Source organism: Callospermophilus lateralis, unplaced genomic scaffold (assembly GCF_048772815.1).
Source record: "Callospermophilus lateralis isolate mCalLat2 unplaced genomic scaffold, mCalLat2.hap1 Scaffold_323, whole genome shotgun sequence".
NCBI classification, from domain to species: Eukaryota; Metazoa; Chordata; class Mammalia; order Rodentia; family Sciuridae; genus Callospermophilus; species Callospermophilus lateralis.
The window spans coordinates 1,449,596-1,473,771 of NW_027513809.1; positions in this window are offsets into that span (position 1 = coordinate 1,449,596).

Here is a 24,176-nt window from a genome sequence, read left to right on the forward strand (position 1 = left end):
ATAGAAGTTGTAGTAATTTACTGTCACATCAATAGTGTAAAAGTGTTCCTTTTTTCCCACATCTCTGAATCATTTATTATTATTTATATTCTTGATGATTGCCATTCTGACTGGATTGAGATGAAATCTCAGTGTAATTTTGGTTTACTTTTCCCCAATTGGTAATGATCTTGAACATTTATTTCATGTATTTGTTTGCTAATTGTATTTTTTCTTTATAGAAGTGTCTTCAATTTATTTGCTCAGTTATGAAAGGTTAATTTTTGGTATAAAGTTTTTGAGCTCTTTATATGTTCTAGATATTAATCCTTTCAGGGTAGCTAGCAAAGATTCTTTCATTCTGTGGGTTAATTTTTTCATATTTCTGATTATTTCCTTTGCTGAACAGAAACTTTTTAATTTGATATCATTTGATTTATTAACCCTTGACTTTATTTCCTAAGCTTTGGAGGTCTTATTGAGAAAATCATTGCAGTGCCTAAACCTGGAGTGTTGACACTACATTTTCTTCTCAGAGTTGCATAGCTTCTAGTGTAATTCTGAGGTCTTTGATCCGTTTGAGTTGATGTTTTTGCAGGTTGAGAGTTTCATTCTTCTACCAATGGATAACCATTCTACCAATGGATAAAGATGCCGTCTTTTCACCAATGTGCATTTTTGGCACCATTGTCAAGGATTAGATGACTGTGGATGTGTGGGATTGTCTGTGTCTTCTGTCTGTACCATCAATCTGTGTGTCTATTTTTATGCTACCATGCACTTTTTGTTACTCTAGATCTGTAACATAATTTGAATGCAGGTATTGTGATGACTCTACCATTTTTTTTGGTTGTTGTTTTTGTTTTTGCCAGGGGCAGGGTAGAGACTTAGAACTGTTTTGGCTATTCTGGGTCTTTTATTCTTCCAAATGAATTTTAGTACTGCTTTTCCTAATTATATGAAGAATGCCATTGCTTCTTTTTGATGGAAATTTCATTGAATCTGTAAGTTGCTTTTGGTAGTATGGCCATTTAACAATATTCATTCTGCCTACCCATGAATATGGGTGATCTTTCCATTGTCTTCAATTTCATTTTTCATTATTCTATACCTTTCATTGTAGAGCTCTTTCACCTCCTTGTGAAATCTAACCTCCTTGGTTAGATTTATTCCTAAAATAATTCCATTCACAATCCTAATTGCTGTAAATAGAATTATTCACAATTATTCCTATTGCAAATGAAATTATTGTCCTATTTCTTTCTCAGCATATTCATTGTTGGTACATAGGAAAGCTACTGATTTCTTACGTCAAATTTGTGACTTCCTACCTTGAAAAATGGGTCTGTCAAGTCCAGCAGTCTTTTGGTGGAGTTTTTTGGCTCTTCTGTGTATAGGATCATATCAATGATGATTTCTTCCTTTCCTTTATTTACGCCTTTTATTTTCTTTTCCATAAATGCTCTGCTAGAATTTCTAGCATAGAAGTGGTGAGAGTAGATACCCTTTCTTGTCTTGTCCCAGATTTTAAAGTAAAGGCTTTCAAGTTTTTCCCCATTTACTATAAGGCTGTCTTTGGTTTTTCATATATAGCCTTTATGAAGTTGAGGTAGGTTCTTCCCATCCCTAGTCTCTTCTGTGTTTTTATTATGAATGGGTGCTTAATTTTGTCAAAGGCTTTTCTGCATCTATTGAAGTTACTAAGTAACTTTTGTCCTTGATTCTGTTAATGTGATGAGTTACATTTATTCATTTGCATATATTAAAACATTCTTGCATCTAGGATAAAACCAACTTGGTCGTGGTATGTAATCTTATTTTGTTGTACATGAATTGCTAATGTTTTATTAAGTATTTTTGCATCTGAGTTCATCAAGGATAGTGAGCTTGTCTGCTTTAGATATGAGTGTGATACTGGCCTTATAGAATGAAGCTGTAAGTGTTCCATCTCCTTCTAATTCATGCATTCTTATTTAAAGTTTGGATAGAATTCAGCTGAGAATCCATCTGGTTCTGGTCTTTTCCTTGTTGGAAGTCTTTATTATTGCTTGTCTCTCAGTATAAGTTATGTATCTGTTTAAGTTTCCTATGTCTTCTTGATTCAGTTTTGGCAGATTGTATTTGTCTAGAAATGTATTGTTTCTAGGTTTTTCAATTAATTGGAGCATAAGTTTTCGAAACAGTCCCCAATTATCTGCTAGATTTCTGATATGTCTATGATGATTTCTACTTTTTCATCTGCAAATTTAGTTTTTCTCCCATTTTCTTTTGGTTACTTTGGTTCCCCTTCACTTTTCTGACTTGAATCACCATGAGTAAAATCTTCTATGCCTGTTTCATTCCCATTCTTCTAGGAACATCCTAGGCTACATGGAAGGCACTTGCCAGAAGAGTGTAACCATGTTTTGGCTGCTGCAGTGTGGCCACCTCAAGATGGCGCCACCTCATCTCTTTGCAAACAGCTAGGAAACATGGGATACTTTTCAAGCACCAATGCAGAGTGCAGCCCATAGGTCAGCTAAGGGCAGGCGGCTTTCCGATCTCAATATTTTCTATACTAAAACTGTCTATTGGGTTTCTTTCCATGTTCCCCTTCCCTTTGTGTGAAAATAGCACTGCTTGTACATTAAATAACTTGGCTCTAATATAGTCTTTATTTGTTCAATGTACCCAAATTTATGACTTCTAAGACATTCTCACTGTCTAATACTGAATATAAGTAAATCCCACTTTCATCCACTTTGTAGAGAAGCAATACTCCTACCACTTGAATCCTGAGCCATGGAGCAATGAAGAATGCAGCTTACCTCTCAGCTTTCCTCTAGCCCACAATCTTTAATTCCCCTGAGCAATGTTTTTAAGGAAAGATGAAGGAATAAAGGAAGTTAAGTCTAGACCAAGCCCTAGTTCTTAATTCCCTTGGAACTTGAATTAGCTTTTCTTCTCAATGTTTGAGGTGCATTTTAGGATACACAGGATGGTATTTTGGGTATGAGAATATCTTTCAGTTCTTTGACTGCAGGGAGCTTAATTGGCCGTGGTTCTAGCAATTGCACTCTGAAGTCCATCATTTTCACTCTGATACCACATTTCCTACTGACCCCTGTTAACCAATAACTAAGCATCACTGAGATACTAAGGCAGACCCATGGGTGGCAGATGCAGGACTCTTGTGATTCTGATTTGACTCAAGGACCACCCTCATACTCCCACTGAAGACCGTGCGATATGCTCCTTAGAAGTAGGATACACAGAACTATCCTACCTTCTCTTCTATAGATTGTCTCAGACTTACCTCACACTTTTCCTTTTCTTACTCCTCTCCAAATCAAAACTACACTTCCGTCTAATTGCTTTCCAAGTTTCTGCTGGATCCCATTTCATTTTGTTCTCATATGAATGTTTACTAATTAGTTTGTTGCATTTTCATAACTCCATCTTGGTATCTGCTTCATGGAGGATTTGGAATAATGCCTAATTTGTCCAGTTAGGTCATTTTACCTATGGTGTGTCCCACCTCATTCAGATTTCCAACCCTTACTCCTGAGGCCCGGTGGAGAGAAACTGGGATGCTTTTCAACGTTCTCCACAGCTTTGGAAACCAAGACTTACTAACATTTTCTACCTCATTTTTTTAAACTAACTGTGACCTTATTGTTTTTAAAGCAAATTTAATTTTAGACATGGCAAGAGAAGGAGAAATAGACCCAGAGCTCATTATCTTTTTTTCCCTCTTATAGCCCACAAAATGATTTCTCTGAATCACATCTTCAAACCAATAAATACTAAAGTTTTATTGCTAAACTGCCTTCCAAACTTATTCCTCAGGTAGCTTCTCCTCTGTATTCTTCTTACATTTTATCAGGGGGGAAGAACAAATCTTGGGGTTTTATTTTTATCATTTTTACCACAGTTACTCCCTTTACACAAGCTATTCCCTTGGTTAAATAAGGCAATGATGCACAGCAAACCCTATTACAATAGTTATACCAAAAACACAAAAGAAAGCACAGGGGGAGACCTGAGCTTTATATTTCTATTCCTTCAAATTAAGTCATTTGCATGTTATATGTTCTTCTTATTTTGATGGACTTTATATTACCTTCTTTAGGTGCATTATGAGGCAGACAGGAGCTTCATAGAAAAGAGGAAAATGGATAAAATCCCTAAGTTTGGATCTTTGCGTTGCTCCTTTTAATCAAACATCCATGAAATTTCAAAAACCTAAAAATAATTGACAAGTTCAGTGATACCTCTGTCTATATATATATATATTTCAGGTAATAAAAAACTCAAAGTCAACTACATTCAAATTAGACCCACAGCCCTCACCTCAACACCTTTTCTCTCCCCTCTTGTGCACATAGGCATGAGTGTTTGCACACAAGCACAAACACACAGGCTCACTCAAAATACAGGGAAAATCCTGATACTAAGTTTTCTGGAAACAACTTCAATGAAGTCTTATCAATACCTCTCTCACCCCTAGGAATGGTAGGCATTTCTTTTCTGATTCTCATTTTTTTTTTCATTTTATTTGCAAAGTTCATTGAAGCAGGGAGACTTGGCATGGCAGCCTATCATTTCTGAACAGACTTGATCTAAAAGTTTTCTGGGTCACATATGCTCCCTCAGGCTCCTCCTGCAGTCTGATATTAACCATCTGGGATATAAGGAAAAGACATCAGCAAACACTTTTTTTTTCAACAAAAACTATCCCAAAGTAGGTCACTCATTAAAACCTCGTCAACTGAGAAATAATCCAAATCGGACACTGAAACAAAGTTATTGAAGAGATTTGTACCAATACACATGTGAGAAATACACATTTCAACATCCCAGTGAGCTCTCCACATTTTCAGTTCTATTGACTGAACATAGCCATCATCTTCCCCATTTCTTCTCTTTCCATCTTTATGCAGAATTTAAAACCTGAACCTCAGTCTCTCAGTTACACATGAAAATTGGCAATGTATTAAGAGTTTAATAGTGATGTTGAACTTAACTAAGATGAAAAATCCTGTAGTGGAAAATAACCTTTTTAAATTTAGTGGTAATAGCAGAGTTTGAATTCCACTATTACTATCATTCAACTTGATGTTCAGAGGAAATAACTGTAGGCTGATTTTCTGTAAATGTATATTTTGTTGAATATGACTATTATAGCAGATTAAAAAAAGAAAAATGGAAAAATAATCATTTTTCACCAACTAAGAGATGACTATTATAGATAATTTGATCCATCTGTAAAAGCTAGACATGTAAGAGTCAATGAATCTCCAACATACCTGTGTTCAGTTGATATAAAACTAAGTACCAGCTAATGATCAGAGTTATCAGCTCCTACTTAGCACTGGATGCAGCCCCAGCATTATTGTCTCTGTGAAATCTTCCTCAAAAACTGTGGACCATAGGAATTACTCCTTCCTCTAGTCATCCACATATTGAAAAGTACAGAGCCTCTTAGATGATACATTATTCATATGCATTTTTTGCAGCACTCAGTCTCCCTCGAGCTAATAAGAGTGCACAACCACCCCTATATGTTTAAGACTGAGAAGTTTCCTGGGATATGTGGCTTTCACTGCTAAAACCAGGACAATGATCCTACTCTCAAACTTTTATTCTGGAGTGAAGTTAGAAGCATTGTTTTCATTTTGCAAAAGGGAAAGTTATTGTTTGAGGGGAAGCAATTATCAAAAATTCTAGTAAGTAGTAGAACGTGTCTCTTCAATACCAAATAGTCTCCTTTTTCCCACTATGTTCACTTGCTTCCTTTCAACAAGATTTATTTTACACGAATATTAATGAGACCTACCCTCTTAACAGATTTTTAAGTGTACAGTACAGCCTTATCATTAATAGGTACATTGTTAAACAGATCTCCAGAAATTACTCATTGTATAACTGATGTTTCATATCCATCAATTAGCCATTCCCCACTCTCTCTACTCCTAACTCCCAGAAACCCCTATTTCATTCTTTTCTATGACTTGACTGTTTTAGATGCCTCATGTAAGAGGCATTATGCAGTACTTTTTCTCTACTACTTGCTTATTTTTCAGAGGATAATATCCTCTGGATTCATCAATATTGTTACATATTAAAGGATTTATTTTTTCATAAGGACTAAATAATATTATGTAGTGTGTGTGGTGTGTGTACACGCCACCTTTTTATCCACTCATCATGTATATTTAGGTTATATTTACATCTTGGCTATTGTGAATAATGCTGCAAGGTATATGGGGTTGATAAATCCCTTCAAGACCTTGATTTCAATTATTTTGGGCAAATACCTAGAAACGGGATTGCTGAATCATATAGATGGAGTTTTATTCTTAATTTTTTTGGGAAACATTGTTTTCCCTAGCATCTATACCATTTTGCATTCCCACCAAGTTTCTGCATATCTTTGCCAACACCTGCTATCTTTAGGGTTCCAGTTTCTGCATGTCTTTGCCAACACCTGCTATCTTTAGGTTTCTTTTTTTTTTAATAATTGCCATTGCACAGCTGTTAGGTGTTTGTTATCCCTTATAATTTTGATATGTATTTACCCGGTGATTGTTACTGTTGAGCACCCTTTAATATACCTGTTTCCCATTTTTATACCTTCTTTGAAAAAAAGTCTCTCCAAATATTTACACTATGTTTTAAAATTAGGTTATTAGTTGTTTCATTATTGAATTGAAAGATTTCCTTATGTATTTTAGAAATTAACCCCTTTTCTTCATGATTTGAAATTATTTTTCTTCTATTCTGTACATTAGGAACATATTCCGCTTCCTTTTACAGGACACATTTCTCGAACCTGCCACAAAATTCTCTGAAGAGAATATATCTTGTTATGAACAAAAGTAAGTTCTACTTTTTGTGATAGCTAAATAAGAACAAACATGGTTATTGATAAAAAGCTGCAGCTTCACTAGGGTCTTACTGAATAATATGAAGCAAATATTCTCCATGTGGTGAGTTTATTTGATACAATACATATATAAAGCATAAATTTACCCTAGATCTAATAACAGTCTGTGCTTTCTGGTGCTCAATGAAATTATAGTAATCTCAAGTCTGAGGATTTTGAAAAGAAAATTACACTTCTAATTAGGTATAATATACCTTTGCATTTAAATAAACGGTTACTACATGTTGTGTAGTAAACCAATAGAAAATGAAAACTAATGGGTTTAGCCCCACTTCGAGGAAGCATGATCTAATACTTATATACAACAAGTTTATTCAAAACACCCAAATGCATCAATTGTTTATTTTATAAGCAAATTAATGTATGAACAGCAGGATATCTGGCATATTTAAATGCTCTCATTTGTAACATTAATAATACATAATTACTCTAAAGCATTTTCATTGAAGAAACAAACTCATAGGCTTGAAACTCACCTTATCAAGTGGAATAAAACTCGTCTTAAAATTAAGTTTCATTTTAATGTTTCAAATCTATTCTGAACTAGAAATTTCTTTATAATAAGATAAAAAATAAGAATAAATTATTTTGCTTATTTTTTTTACCTTCTAATCTTTAACTATTTATACTTCAATATAACAGTTTACCATGAGGTTTAGCTTGAATTCTGAAGTAAGTAAAGGGAATACACTTTAGGTTTTGAATGAACATAGGAAGAGACCAAGCATAAGAGAAGCCACATCTAACACTCAGGAGGAAAGGAGAAGTTTCTCCAACTACTTAAGTTAATGAATTACTGTATTCATCTCTAGCCTTGTTGAGGAAAGTACTTTCATTCATTGTTAAGTGTTGAGGAATACAACCTATGAATGCCTTATCCCATCACAAAACTAAAGACTATCAGGTAGTAAATAGAGAAGATTTGGAGTTGAATTTAATGTAAGATAATAACATGACTCCCATCTTCCAATATAGGACTAGCTCCATTAATCTTGTTATCAAATTTGTATCAGCATATAAACATTACTTTTAATAAGTTTCAAGGTATGCAGATTTTTAAAAACCACTTCTGGAATCCAAGTTCATGTTAACAGTCTATGATATCTATCTCCATAGGAACATTTTTGGTGTTAGTATAAATTGTCCATTGTCCATGCCTGAATCTTGTAGTATATGTCTTAGCTTCTTTTGCAGCTGCAACTAAAAGACCTGACCAGAACTACTGAGAAGACAGCAAAGGTTTATCTGGGGCTCATGGTTTCAAAGGTCTCAGTCCATAGGCAGACGGCTCCATTTCTCATGGTTTGAGGTGAAGCAGAAGATCTTGGTGGAAGAGTATGGCAGTGGAAAGCAGCTCATATGATCAGAAAGCAGAGAAAGACTCCATTCACCAGATTCAAAATGCACACCCAAAATGACCCACCTCCTCCATGCACACCCTAAGTGCCTTCACTAAGTACTAGCATCAAAATTTGCAGAATAGTTGTCAGGTATTTAGGAAAACATTCCCTGACACAATAGTGAATAATTTAAAAATAAATATTGTCCCCAATTCCCTTTAGAATGCAAAGAGCAATATGTATAGAAATGATACACATAACTGACACTGATTAAGAAGGAATATGACTATGAAGAAGTTTTAGGAATATTTAACCAAATTAGTTTGCTTACCTTCCTTTTTTTAGTAGGATGACAGTTTACTAAGAATGCTATATAATTTTTAAAACAATTTAAACTCAAGCATTTTTGCTAAAAGGAAAAATACTGCTAAATAATAGAAAAATATAAGGCTACATAACTGGCAGTACATTTTAATCTCATCAGTGCTCACTAAATAATGTGATAGTAATGTCTGTGTTGAATAATGTCTTCATCATATGCATAGCATTAGCAAAAACTTTTCTTCAATACTATATTAGATGACCAAAAGGGCAGTGTACTTGTATGAAAGTCAATAATTTTTTTAATCATTTTTAAAAATTTTTACATGACAGCAAAAGGCATTACAATTCTTATTACACATATAGAGCACAATTTTTCATATCTCTGGTTGTATACAAAGTATGTTTACACCAATTTTGGTCTTCATACATGTATTTTGGATAATATCATCCATTCCATTCCACCATTTCTGACCCCATGCCCCCTCCCTTTCCCTCCCACCCCTCTGCCCTATCTAGAGTTTGTCTAATTCCTCCAATGCTCCCCAATCCTACCCCACTATGAATCAGTCTCCTTATATCAGAGAAAATATTCATCATTTGTTTTTCTGGGATTGGATAACTTCACTTGCCATTATCTTCTCTAACTCCATCCATTTACCTGTGTCAAGATTTTATTTTTATTGCTGAGTAATATTCCATTGTGTATATATGCCACATTTTTTTTATCCATTCATCTACTGAAGGGCAGCTAGGTTGGTTTCATGGTTTAGCTATTGTGAATTGTGCTGCTATAAACATTGATGTGGTTGTGTCCCTGTAGTATGCTGTTTTTAAGTCTTTTAGGTATAGACCAAGGAGAGGGATAGCTGGGTCAAATGGTGGTTCCATTCCCAATTTTCCAAGAAATCGCCATACTGCTTTACATATTGGCTGCACCAATTTGCAGTCCCACAAGCAGTGTATGAGTGTACCTTTCCCCCCACATCCTCACCAATATTTATTGTTATTTGTATTTATAATATCTGCCATTCTGATTGGAGTGAGATGAAATCTTAGAGGAATGCAAATCAAAACTACTCTAATTGCTAGTGATGATGAACCTTTTTTCATGTATTTGTTAAGTGATTGTACATCATCTTCTGAGAAGTGTCTGTTCAAGTCCTTGGCCCAATTTTTGATTAGGTTATTTGTGGGGGGTTTTTTTGGTGTTTAGCTTTTTGAGTTCTTTATATATCCTAGAGATTAATGCTCTTTGTGATGCGTGAGGGTAAAAATTTTCTCCCATAATGTGGGCTCTTTATTCAGCTCAGATTGTTTCTTTTGCTGAGAAGAAACTTTTTAGTTTGAAAAAAGATCCATCCCATTTATTGATTCTAGATTGTAATTCTTGCACCAAAGTAGTCTTATTAAGGAAGTTGGGGCCTAAACCCACATGACAGATTAGGGCCTACTTTTTCTTCTATTAGAAGGAGGGTCTCTGGTCTAATTCCTAGGTGCTTGATTACTTTGAATTTTGTGCATGGCGAGAGATAGGGTTTTAATTTCATTTTGTTGCATATGGATTTACAGTTTTCTGAGCACCATTTACTGAAGAGGCTATCTTTTCTCCAGTGCATGTTCTTGGCACCTTTGTCTAATGTAAGACAATTGTAATTTTGTGAGTTAGTTCTGTGTCCTCTATTATGTACCATTGGTCTACCAGTCTGTTTTGGTGCCAATACCATGCTGTTTTGTTACTATTAATCTGTAGTATAGGTTAAGGTCTGGTATATGCCAGATGCCACCTGCTTCACTCTTCTTGCTAAGGATTGCTTTATCTATTCTGGGTCTCTTATTTTTCTAGATTAATTTTTTTTAAGAGAGAGTGAGGGGGGGAGAGAGAGAATTTTTAATATTCACTTTTTAGTTTTTCGGCGGACACAACATCCTTGTTTGTATGTGGTGCTGAGGATCGAACCCAGGCCGCACGCATGCCAGGCGAGCGATCTACCACTTGAGCCACATCCCCAGCCCTTTCTAGATTAATTTCATGGTTACTTTTTCTATTTCTATGAGGAATGACACTGAGGTTTTGATCAAATTGCATTAAGTCTGTATAGTGCTTCTGATATAAATATTTAGTTCTAAATTTTTCTCTAATCTTTATTTAAAAGGATACTCCAAAACATACATTGCTATTCCCAGATGTAAGAGACTCTGGAAGTTTTTCATTTTCTGATTTGTCATTAATTTCTGTTTCCTGTTACTAGAAAAAAAAATTATAAAATTAATTACACATTTTACAATGTAGTTTTTTGGGGGTTTAATTTATGATGAATTTTTCCATAGGTACTTGAAAAGTACTTAAACACACATGTGTATACATTTACATAAAGTTTATATATAATATGGTTCATACTTATGAGATGTATTAGTCTGTCTAGGTATATCTATTATATATAGCCATATCCTCATCCTCAATCTTTCTCCTAAATTACTCAGGGCTTCTATATTCTTTGGTTTTGTGTACTAGACCTTCAAGGACTAGAAAACAACAAGAGAAATCATCCACTCATGTGGATTTAAAAAAAAAATAAATCTTTCTTTTCTCCTCTTGCTTCTCTTTTGCCCTTCCCTTCCCTACCCCCACTTCCCTTCCTTCTCTCCTTCCTTCCAAGAATTAAACCCAGGGGTGCTTTTCCATTGAGTCATATTTCCAACTCTTCTTATGTTTAATATTGAGACAGGGTCTGCTTAAAGTTCTTAGGGGCTTGCTAAATTTCTGAGACTGACTTTGAACTTTAGATCCTCCTGCCTCAGCCTCCTGAGTTGCTGGGATTACAGGCATGTACCACTGCAGCCAGTGATATCTTGCTTTTATTTTTTCTCACCAAAAATGGCAGCACCCAGTTGTACGAAAATGTAATCCAACATTTCCCTATGATTAAATGTAATACAAATAAAATTCCTTTTATAAAATAAGAAAAACTCTAAGCAAATTCAAAGGATATAAAAATGACAAGAACATTCGTGGCATACCATCAATTCTTTCTTATTTTATTAACATTTCTGAGTTAAATCAAGTATGTGTCTTTACTTTTACTTCAATTATAACATCTTCTATTCTATTATGGAATTTTTAGCTAAATGAAGCTAGTTGCAGGGACATGCACACAGCCAATTTGTTCATTAAATCTATTGTTGTAAAGGTGAATGAAAGGTTTTATTATCAATCTCTTTAATTTCAAGATAGAATTTAGTGGAAATCAATATTAAAGAATGCATAATTGCTAATTCTTCTTAAAATAATAGACTCATTCAATAAGACAGTCTCATCCCAGTCTCATCCCAACAGTTATCACTTAAATCATTGACACTGTCTAATTATTTAGCAAGCAGCAAATCTTACCTAATTCTGATGCTTTGGACAATTATACAATGGGATCCTAACATTGTCCTGAACTGGAATTAATTTGGGCATGAATATAAAGTGTCTTAGCAATAAATTTGATTAGAAGAAAGATGACTACCCCAAAAGAAAATTGATAACATGCTGATGCTTGGAAAAAATACTCGTAACTAGCAAAGTCTTAACAGAGCAGAATAGGACATGTACCAAGAGAGTACTCATTGGAAGGTATCAATTTTTAAGCCTCTTGAATTAAAAGTCCAACAATATGGCTAAAATTATATACAGTACTGTATATTCGTTAATTCTGAAAGATGAGACTTTTCATTTGTGCTTTAGTAGGCAGTATTTCTGGGCATAAAGTAAATTTTAAAAAGTATAAAATGAGGAAGGCTGAATTAGTCATAAGAGTGTCATATAACTTATAAGCACCATTTCTGAGTCTTTAAATTTTTGTGGCCTTAGATATTAAAATCAAATTTAGAAAAAGAAGTACACAAAAGGACTAAAACATGCTAAAACATGGAGTAAAGGTTAAAACCTATTTCCGTTAATTATTAATTATCTGTGATGACAATCAAATGCAATGGGAAGCTAATTTTAGGTTCAGAGTTCCAACAAGTTTTGAACAATAGTCTATATAGAAGTCATTCTCATTATGTTGATTGTTGTCCAGATAATCAGCCTAAAATTCACTGCTCACTTTAGTACTGTCCTGGGATAGGCAGCTTTCTGCCATTGTTGTTTGGCCAATATATACCCACATACTACATACATATAATTATATAAATGTATACAAATACACACATATAACTATATGAATAGAATGTGTATATATACATATATATATATATATATATATGAATTATGAATGAATTATATGAATATAATTGTGTGTATATTATATTCATTGTTAGGAACCAAAACCAGAAAGAAAATTTTTAGTACGGGAGAGAAATCAATTATTTGTTTGGAGAATTTCTTAAACCTGAGTTTAATATTGGTAGTATTCAATGGGGGAAACTTGTCAAGGCCAATGAGTCTTAGACTTAAGACATACATAGCTTCACTGTAGATAATATTCAAAGTATTTTGTGAACACTACTTTCACTTACCTCTCTAGAAACACTAATCCATATACTTAAAATGGCTTATTTTGGGTAACCCAATTTTTATTAAGAATAAAATTGCTACATTAGAATGTCTTTTACAATAAGAAGTAAATTATAAGAGCCTGGAGCAATGGTGCACGACTGTAATCCCACGGACTCCAGAGGCTGAGACGGGAGAATTGCTAGTTCAAAGTCAGCTTCAGCAACTTAGGAAGGCCCTAAGCAACTTAGCAAGACCCTATCTCAAAATAAAAAGTAAAAAGTTCTGGTTACATGGCTCAGTGGTTAAGCACACATGGGTTCAATCCCCAATACCTGGTGGGGGAAAAATGACATAAAATATAAAGAATCAGTGACTATGTTTTCTATAAACAACCATAAATTTCCTTATGGTTTTGGTCCATAAAATTTATTTCCTGTAATTTCTCTACTAATTCTTTAAAAAGCTACTGTTCACAATTCATTGCACAAAATTACACAGATGTAAAGACCATAAATTAAAAGTAAAACTGATGAGAAGCAGTGATGCATATTGAACAGATTGTCTCTGAAATATATGAAAATGATAATATAAAAACCAATTTGTGACCCCTGAAATATTTTCTTCATGGGTCAATTTAAAAAATTATTTTCTCAAAAATGCACTATATTGTAAAAAATAATTAGAAATAAGACAATTTCAAAAAGTTTAACTAAAAATTCTGTAAAAACACATTTGAAAAATCTTATATAATTATGTAAAACAATGTTCCTTATTCTGTTTAGAATAACAAAGGAAAAATCTAGACTTGTATAAGTGTCCAATTGACCTTTTCAACAAGAATTTAGTATATATATATTATATACTACACCTGCAGAATTACTACTCCAGCTCATCTCTGCTGAGTAGAGGGCATATGCACAGTGCTTAAATCTGTAGGTCTAGAGCTCATACTCCCAGATTTGATCTTTATTTCATCACAAAATTAGCTAGAAAACTGAAGTGACCATCCCTAACATTGCATGTATTGATGTAAATTTTGCAAAACAAGCAATAATGCTATCTACTCATTGATACAGAATAACAAATATTTTCTCTTATTCTAAGTATTAAATATAATAATGCACACATGTTTCTTTTTCAACAGAAAACACTTAGTGAATACTAGATATAGGGACAGCCCTATTATTTTTTACTTTGACTTTTTTTAAGAATAGAAGCAAAGAGTTAGCACAAAACTGTCTTAAGATCATGATTTAGGATTTTAGAAAAGATAAGGAAACAGGAGAGGGGGAAATCATGTGACTAAGAGAACACAGAATGACATTCACAGAATTTAGGAGATTTGCAGAGTGAAGAAAAATGTCAAATGCACAATAAGTTCTTTCAAAAGGGATACAAGAATATTAGAATGGTTGTAAATAATGCAGAAGTTTAAATATGTATAATTAATATTGACAAATGTTGACAGTATATTTGAACAGGACACTTAATTCATGTAACCTAAGTTACTTATATTCTCTTTTTCATTAGTATCAGATCAAATTACTCCTATATATTCTGTATATATATTGAGCCCATCATGGTCTTGTCATTCTTTCTGCAGTATTATACCTAGATTCTCTTCTGTTCTCATCTAGCTTATAGATTTATTCTCTTTAATGATCTCTGGCCTATAGTTCTGCCCAGCTCCAAGCTATCTTTCACAAATAAATCCTATCATTGCACAGAATAACTACCTGCTGTGTAAACAGAACTGATTCATCTATTAAAAATTGATGATATCTGTTCCATAACTTTGTTAGAGTAATTTGGTACAACACAGAAAATGCCTAAGAGATCACCATGCCAAATCAAGCTTACCTTTTACCAACAGGGTAAAATTCTAGAAGAGATTCTTGATACCATCAGGCTATTTTCTACTCAAGAAAATATGAGTAACTCCACTGCCTTTTAAAATGTATTTTAATGACCAAAACACCTTTTATAAATTACCTTGCGTAATGCATACCAAAAAAAAAAAAAAAAAAGAAGAAGAAAAGCTCAGTCAACTAGGACCCTAAGGTTTATCGTCTTAACTTCAGTTCCATTCTTTCCCAAGCCATCTGGGAAATGAAAAGAAGCATATTAGAATATTTCTTAACTGATGTATTATTTCAGGATTAAGTTTGGATTCCAAAGATTAGGTTAATTATAATAATACCTACAGAACACTTACGTGCTCACTTAGTTGAGCCTCATCCAAAACACCTAAGGTAGCTAACAATGCGATAGTTCTTTTAAAAATTTATTTATTTATTTATTTATTCATTCTAATTAGGTATATATGACAGAAGAATGCATTTTGACTAATTGTATAAAACTGCAACACAACTTTTCATTTCTCTGGTTGTATATTATGTAGCTTAATACCATATGTGCAGTCATACATGTACCTAGGATAATGATTTCCATCTCATTCCATCATCTTTCCTACCTTCTTACCCCCTCCTTACCCTTCCCACCCCTATGCCCAAAGTTCCTATTTTCCATGCCCCACACCATTATGAATCAGCATCAACTTATCAGAGAGAACATTCGGCCTTTTTTTTTTTTTTTTTTTGAGAGGGGGGGATTGGCTTACTTCATTTACCTACAAATCCCATAATTTTATTCTTTTAATGCCAAGTAAAATTCCATTGTGTATATATACCAGTTTCTTTATCCATTCATATATTAAACGGCATTTAGGTTGATTTCACACTTGGCTATTGTGATTTAAGCTGTTATAAACATTGATGTGGCTGTGTTACTATAGTATGCTGATTTTAAGTCCTTTGGGTATAGACCAAGGAATGGGATAGCTGAGTCAAATGGTGGCTCATTCCCAATTTTTCCAAGTGATCTCCATACTACTTTCCAGAGTGGTTGCACCAATTTGCAGTCCAACCAGCAATATATGAGTGTGCCTTTTCCCCCACATTCTAACACTATTGTTGTTTGTATTCTGGATAGTTGCGATACTGACTGGAGTGAGATGAAATCTTAAGAGAAATGCAAATCAAAACTACTCTAATTCCTAGAGATGTTGAATAATTTTTCATGTATCTGTTGATTGATTGTATATCTTCTTCTGAGAAGTGTCAGTTTAGCTTCTTAGCCCCTTTATTCATTTATTTTTAAAATACATTTATCTATATGTGGTGCTGGGGATTGAATCCAGAGCCTGGCACATGCTAGGCGAGTGCTCTACTGCTGAGCCACAACTCCAGCCCCCTTACCCCATTTATTGATTGGGTTGTTTGTTTTATTGGTGTTAAGTTTTTTGAGTTCTTTATATATCCTGGAGATTAGTGCTCTATCTGACTTCTGTGTGGCAAAAATTTGCTACCAAAATGTAGGCTCTCTCTTCACCTCTTTATTTCTTTTGCTAAGAAATAGCATTTTAGTTTGAATCCATCTCATTTATTCATCCTTAATTTTATTTCTTGCACTTTAAGAGTATTAAAGGAAGTCTTCTGTTAAGGAAGACGGGGACTAATCCGATGTGATGAAGACTTGGGCCTACTTTTTCTCTGTTAGACACACAGTTTCTGGTCTAATTCCTAGGTCCTTGATAAATCAGTAATTCTTGCCTTAAAAACCATCTTTTTGGCTAAACTTCTTTGTCATCCCCTACCTCTTATAGCTCACCTGAACCCTAGCTAAACACAATTATGTTGGCAGCGACCGACATTCCATAGGTAAGATCCCTTGAACAGAGATAATAGACTGATAAACTAGTATATATTTAAGAACTAGCTATTTGAGGAGGACAGTGGAAGTATTGGGTCAGGGACTGAATTGTAATGGATGCCAACTTTCATACCATAAGTACTTCAACCGTGGCTGATGTCAAACAGAAAAACTGCATGACATAATGAATTTGGAGTTAAAGGGAAGTGCACACCATCAGCTTTCATAAGCCAGCTCTATGTTTGTGATTACTTCTGACATAACAAGCATGAAAACTTACTTGTGAATGCCAGTCCAGCCAGAAGTGACTGTCTGATATCAATTCCAGATATACCTGATCCTTCTATGTGCCTTTAAATGATCCATTAGGTTTGTGGCCTTAAGTTAGGTATTACCTCTTTCTCAAGACCTTGCCTTTCACCTCTGCTGTTTCCCAGTCTGCTAAAGCAGAAATCTAACCTATTTTCTGGCTATCCCTTTGCTGATAGTAATAGTCACAAAGTGCTAGTTATTCACCAACATCTTTTTCTAGTAGTGATTTATGTGCTTCTGGCACCATCAAAACAAGAGCTTTTCCCTAAATATTCAAGCTTCTGATCCACTTTTGAGTTTGTTTTTTTTTTGTTGTTGTTGTTGTTTTTTGTGTGTGTATGTCCTAAGGAAGGGGTCTAATTTCATTCTTTTGCATGTGGACATCCAGTTTTTTCTGTACCATTTTTTTGAAGAGACCCTCCTTTTCTCATTGTGCATTCTTGACATTATTGTTGAAGATTAGTTGACATCATATGCATGAAGGATGTTAGGAAAATAATCCCCTTTGCCATGGCATCAAAAAGAATAAAGTACTTTGAAATAAACCACAAGGGTGAAAAAACATGTAACCCAAAAGTTTAAAACGTTAACAAAAATTGGAGACACAAAAGAAAAGCATCTCATATTCATGGATTTGAAGAATAACTTGCTAAACTGCCTGTTTAGCCCAAATTAATCTACTGATTATGGTTTTGTTTCCCTTAGAGATATGGAAAAAAATCCTACAATTCATATGGCAATACAAAACCCCAAATAGACAAAGTAATGTTGAGAAAGAACACAATTAGAGGATTCACACTTACAGATTTCAATATATAATTACAATCTCTACAGTTAAGACAGTATGGTGTAGACATAAAGACACTTAAACCATGGGAATAGAATAGAGATTTGGGAAATATCCCAGGGCATATTTTTTGACAGATGAGAAAAACAAAGTTATGCTAAAATAATAATTCTGGATAATATCTGTAATGTGGGAAAGGTAAATGTTCATTTTAATTTGTTTTAGTCTTCTATTATCAAAATAAGTTAATATTTGTCTTGATGTTTTGTTGGATTTGATATCAAAAGTATAGAAGACAAAACTGAAAATAAACAGAATAAGATCAAACTAAAAACTCTACACAGTGGAGGAAATAATAAACGGGATGAGAAAGTGGGAGAAAAGTTTTTCAGACCATTTGTCTGAAAAAGGGTTAATATCTTAACCATACATGTATCTCCTACAATTTAAGAAAAAAAAAGATTTTTAGAAGAGTTATTTGACTAAACTAGGCAAAAGACTTACACAGCGATTTCTTGAAAGAAAGCATACAAACAGCCAGCAGGTCTCTGAAAAATTATTCAACATCACTGATCAAAGAAATTCAGATCAAACCTTCAGGACAATTATTAACAAAACACCAATGATAACAGATGAAATCCTCAGGACAACTATTAACAAAACAAATGGGGACAAATGAAAACCCTTGTACACTATTGGTTGGAATGTAGCATATGCCTACTGTGGCAAATAGTATGGTGTTCTCTAAAAGTTAAGAGCTACATATGATCCAGAAATTCTTCATATTTATCTAAAGCATTGAAATTAAGTTCTTGAAGAGATGTCTACACCTTTATATTTATTACAGCATTACTCGCAGAAGATGTAATGTCCATCAATAGATGACTGGATAAAATATGTCTTGATGTCAATTAATAGATGAATGATAAAAAATGTGGTACACGGATACAATGGGATATTGTTTAGCCTTAAAATGAAAGGAAATACAATATGGAACAGCATGGATAAAACTAAAGGACATTATGCTGAGCAAAATAACCCATTACAGAAGAATAAATAATGTACAATTCCACTTACAAACTGTCTTTTTCTCTATGGTATTACCACCACCATGTCAGTCATCTAGCATAGAAAATTTAGATATAGGAACCCGAAATATTGTAAAAATGGAAACTGCTCATACCTACAATTGAATCTTTTTTGCTGAGAAAATACTACTTCTCAACCTTTTCATTTGTCCTCTAGCCACATCAGCACTACCCAACATGAGAACTTAAATCACATATGTTTATATTTGTATGCAATTTCTATAACATTTCTTTCTGGATAATCTTTTCCTTTTTCACTTTCCTTTAAGCATTTGATTGACATACAGATCCCCAGGAATCTCCTTTTCTCCCATTGTTTCCTTAACCAAGGATTTTCTTGCTTCCCAAGATAAATCCACTTTTTCCCACTAGAATTCTAAGGCCCTCTGAAATCTATTTCTTTACATTTTTACCTAATTTTATTTCAGCAAGACTCTTCAAAACATACCTTACACTCTTGCCAGAAAAAGTAGCTTTTAATCTCCCAGGAAACTGTTATGTTAATGTTATAATATAAAGCTATAAAGTCATCAAGAAGTTATATTATTACTCCATAGTCCAAACTCCCTAGAAAATTCCTTATCAGCTTCAAAGACTTATAAGAAGCCATCCTTAATAAGTGAAGTGGGAAAAAATGCATGAATGTACTCAGAATCTCAATGTATGTAATATGGGTCAGATAACTGACATGAAATTAAAGAGGAAATTTTGGTAGTATTGGAAGTAATGGAAGTAATACAGGCTGAAACATTTCTTATTTTTCATGAGCTATTTAAAAACTATAAAAGGAATGGACACAATGTTGATCTCATTGTGAAGCTTCATACTGATTGATGACCAGTCATAAGTCTTAACCTCATCAAATAAGCCAATCCTCAGGCAAAGAGCCAGAGTGCTGTGGTGTAATTCAAATTTAAAATCTTTAGTAATTCAAAAATGTGGCTGAAGAGTACCTTTCTGCCATCATCTTCTGGCAGAAGCATCAATTTTGACAAATACCCCATGCATGAGAGTGAGAGAGAGTACTTTTGTAGAAAACTGGGAGCTAGCAGAGAGATGCAGACAATAATGGAGCAAAAAAAAATTGAAATTATATGCATTCAAGGGAATAAGAATGGCAGCTTTATTTTATCCACATCAACCTACTCCAGTGGCACTATAAGTCAGGGACAAGAAGAATCCCCCTCAGATAGCAATATATTTCAGGAGAGAAAGTAAGAAAAGTTAAGTGAACGCCTAGCACTCCCAGACAAAGCAGGATGCTTCTCAAGAGGCACAGTTCTTTCCTGACCCACCAAAAATACTGAGGTGAGCAGGAGAGGCTGGGACCAGGGAAGAGAAACTCTGGGTTCTGCAGACATCAGGAATGCTAGCCACACCCTACTTGAGATATTTTACCTATGGACTTCCTTAAATGATGTAGGCATCCCAAACACCCAGTGGGCTTCATATCCCCTCTGTGATACCAGCTCCTCAAGTGCATCCCTGTGGACAGTGAAGGCAAGCATCTCACACAGCCAGCCAGCTTAACTCTGCAGGATTGGGAGAAGCCAAGCAAACTTGAACAATTCAGGGTACCCACTCCTTACTCTAGAAGTAAAAGCAAACAAAATGCTTTCAGCATCTAGGCTGCCTTTGCATGATTCAAGAGAAGACATATCATTAGCAATCCTCCCGTAAAAGGGAACAAGATGCATAAAGCCAGAACATCCATTCAAAAAGTCTGAGAGGACCTTAGAATTCTGCACCAGGCTGTTTGGCCAATGGGTTTCTGACTTGAAGTGTATTATTAAAGCAGAAGGTGTTGTTTTTCAGTGAAAAGACAGAAATACCAGCTTCAAGGTACTTATTCTTCTAAATTCTACAACTATAATCTGGGCACAAATTTTAAATGATATGATACATGAAAATGTCAATAATTCTTAGGTAAAAATGATTGCTGATAAATTTCTCATAATATGCCCAGTTGAAATCACATCCATATCAACAGACTGACATTTTAAAAACACTTAGCATAAGAAAACCCAATGTTATCCAATAAATATATTAGCAGGCTTTTTTTTTCAAGATTATATTTTACTTCAGGGAAGTTCTCAAGGACATTTAAAAGCATTCCAAATTAGAAAAGTGAGACCTGTGTAAACTCTAAGAATATCTATTTTACCAACAACCTATGAATTACCATGAAATATATTAATCTATATTCATTTTTACTCAAGCTACAGTGAATCCTACAGTTAATATTAAACAAGGTTAATATTAATCAAGTTTTATAATAAAGATGTAAAAGGCATCAGGCTGGGACAGCATTAGCGCATTGAAAATAATCTTCCAACATGGGCTTGTTCTCCACTTAAAAAACAAATTGACCCTTGAAGATGCTGTTGTCTTCAAATATTTTTGAGAAACAGTGTGGAAGATAAGATTGTCATGGAAGCAAAGTGTGGTATCCCTGAGAAAGAAATCACAGCCCTCAACAACTTTCATTTCCATGGAGTAATTATATAAAAGCCACTTTTAGAGTAGAGACTAATAGCATGGTCGTGCATAGGTGAATCACACTACTAACCCATGACATTTCTGATTTACGTGAGTGCAGAAATCTCCAAAAGAAAACTCATCACACTAGTATAAAGAGATTTGTGATATATTCTCCATCCTACAATCCTCCAAACCTGGGTAAACAAAGACAAAGTGTTGGGGAGGGGGGGTTATAAAACAGCACAGACAGCTAAATGCTGAGACTCCTGTGATAAACCAAACCCCGTTCATGTTCATAAAATAGTTTACTTTTTCAATGCTTCTATGTTTTTGTATCTGTGGGAGATGATTATTTCTATTTGGGGGGTAGGGCATGTAGCTAAATAACACATCCCAGTTTCCCTGGAGTTAAGTGGAGTCATGCCAACTGAGTTCTAGCAAATAAAATGTGGGTTAATGTGGTAGTTGACCAACCTTAGTTCCAAAATCTTTTTGTGACATCCTTCATGTTTTTCCTCTCTCCTATTCTTGAAACCAAAGAGAAATGGCATGGCACAGCATGAAGTATCTGGGATCCTTGAAGCAGAGCTTTCCTGCTGACCTTCACTTGAATGTATTTAATGAAAAATCGACCTTTATTGTGTTAAATCAGTATCTGAAATGTATAGCAGTCCCCTGCCCTAGTTCAGTGCCAGTGTTCAGCTTCAAGACAAATCTATATCTGCTAGGCGTAGCATAATATTGGTATTTAATATTAGATATGAATATTCTATGTAAATAGCATTTACCTTATCTCCATTTGCCTCAAAGTATTTATAATGAAAGAAAAAAAGGCATTATTTTTTGCTGTCACTGAATCACACCAAAACCAAAGAGAACTGGACAAGTGCAGTCAAGAGCTTGTGTTTGTACCCTTGCTCCTCTTTGGGGCCTCCTCAAACACTTGCCTCAATTTTTCTGTCAACTTACTCTTCTATGCAACTCTCAATTTCTCCTGAATCTGAGAAGGGTCCCTCAGTACCCTTGAGAATGCGGTGGCTGAATTAGCAAGTATGAGCATTCCCAGCCAAGGGACTGTTTTCCCATGAGGAAATTGTGTTTCATTAGATGGAATATTATGCACAATGATTAAATGTTCTGTTCTAGTTATTGAAGCCAAATGTGCCGCTGTGTATCTTGTGGCTGATCTCAATTTAGAAGATGAGCAGAAGTCAAAAAATAGTAAACCACTTAATTTTTTTCCTCAAGCGAGGTCAATAAGAAAACATGCAGATGCAGATAATGTTGTTTTCCTTTTTTCCCCTAAGAAACAACAATAATTATTCCTCTTTGGACAAGAATTTTAGGCATTGTATAGTATTTTTGTTTTGTTTCTTAGTTTGTTTTGTGCTAGTCTGAATAACATAATGGAATGTCAGCTGTGGAATCATCTACTCTTCATGATTGGATATAAAATACTATTTCCTACATCAATGCCTATTGGGGGTTATGGGGTCCAGGGCATAAAGCATCACAAGAAGGAAAAATAATAGTTGCTATGAGAAAAGCACGGAAGAATATTCCTATGACAGCTTTCATAAATTATATTTTTCCACTTCCAACCAACCCACAAGTAACCCTTGACAAGAAAATGGAGACTTTTATGCCTTGGCTTTGTCATTTTGTATGCAGAAGCAATATTATTTTTCTCGTTGCCTTCCTGCTTTTCTATGGGGAACAGTCAGTTCTCTGCAACAGTACTTGGACATTATTTTTTGAAAAATCTCTCCAGAGCATTACTAAAACAGGCTACATAGATCAAAAAGAAAACACCTGGAAAGTGCCAGATGCAGTAAGTCATTCATTATATTTCCCTTGCATTTTTAATGGAATAGGAAACCGTGACAGCACAAAGTCTGGAGAAACAGCTCAGGGATTAAAGAGTTTAGAAGATTTAAGAATCCTTGAAATCCTCTTAAGTAATCAGCATTGCTGGTCTGTTTTCTAATTTCATAGAAAAGAGTTAAAATTTCTCTGAACCTGTTTCTCATTGGAAGGCAACTTGCAACTCCTATTAGCTGTAAAGACAACTGATATAAACATTTTGAAATATACAGCAGCTCATGCCAAACTTATTGTGTTTAAAATAAAGACCAAAGATTAAGTGGAAATATACACATGATCTCTCTTCACTTGTAACAAGTGATGACATAAAGGAAGAGGAGAGAGTGGAATAGAGTAACAGGTGAATGAGAAACAGTTTTCTTCTTAAAGCCCATAAATCCTAATTGAGGGAAAGTTGAGTGCCTGGGATGCCATTTACAGGGGTTTTGGAGAATTTTTCCAGGCTCAGAAACAGTGATGAATATTGCTAATGTCCTCATGACCAAGAGGAGTGGGTGGCAGCAAACACACAGTACTTTGTAGCATCTCTGGGCTAATGGAAGATCATGCACAGAACACAGAGTCACTTTGGTTGTGGTGGGATTGTGCGGTCCTGGGTGAGAGAACATGAGTGCTCTAGTTTTTCTTGTCACACTAAACCTAAGAACCACCTCACAGCTAGGAATAGGACAGAATGAGTTCTTTAGGCATGAAAGGGCCAAGCATCATCATCACCCACTTGATGTCTAGGTTCCCATGGCACCTTATATCAATAGTTAATAGAAAGCATAATGATTTGTATTTAAACATATGTAAATTTACATTAATACATTTACATTTACTTGTCTCTTAATTTAGCATTTGTGATACTAGTGTGTTA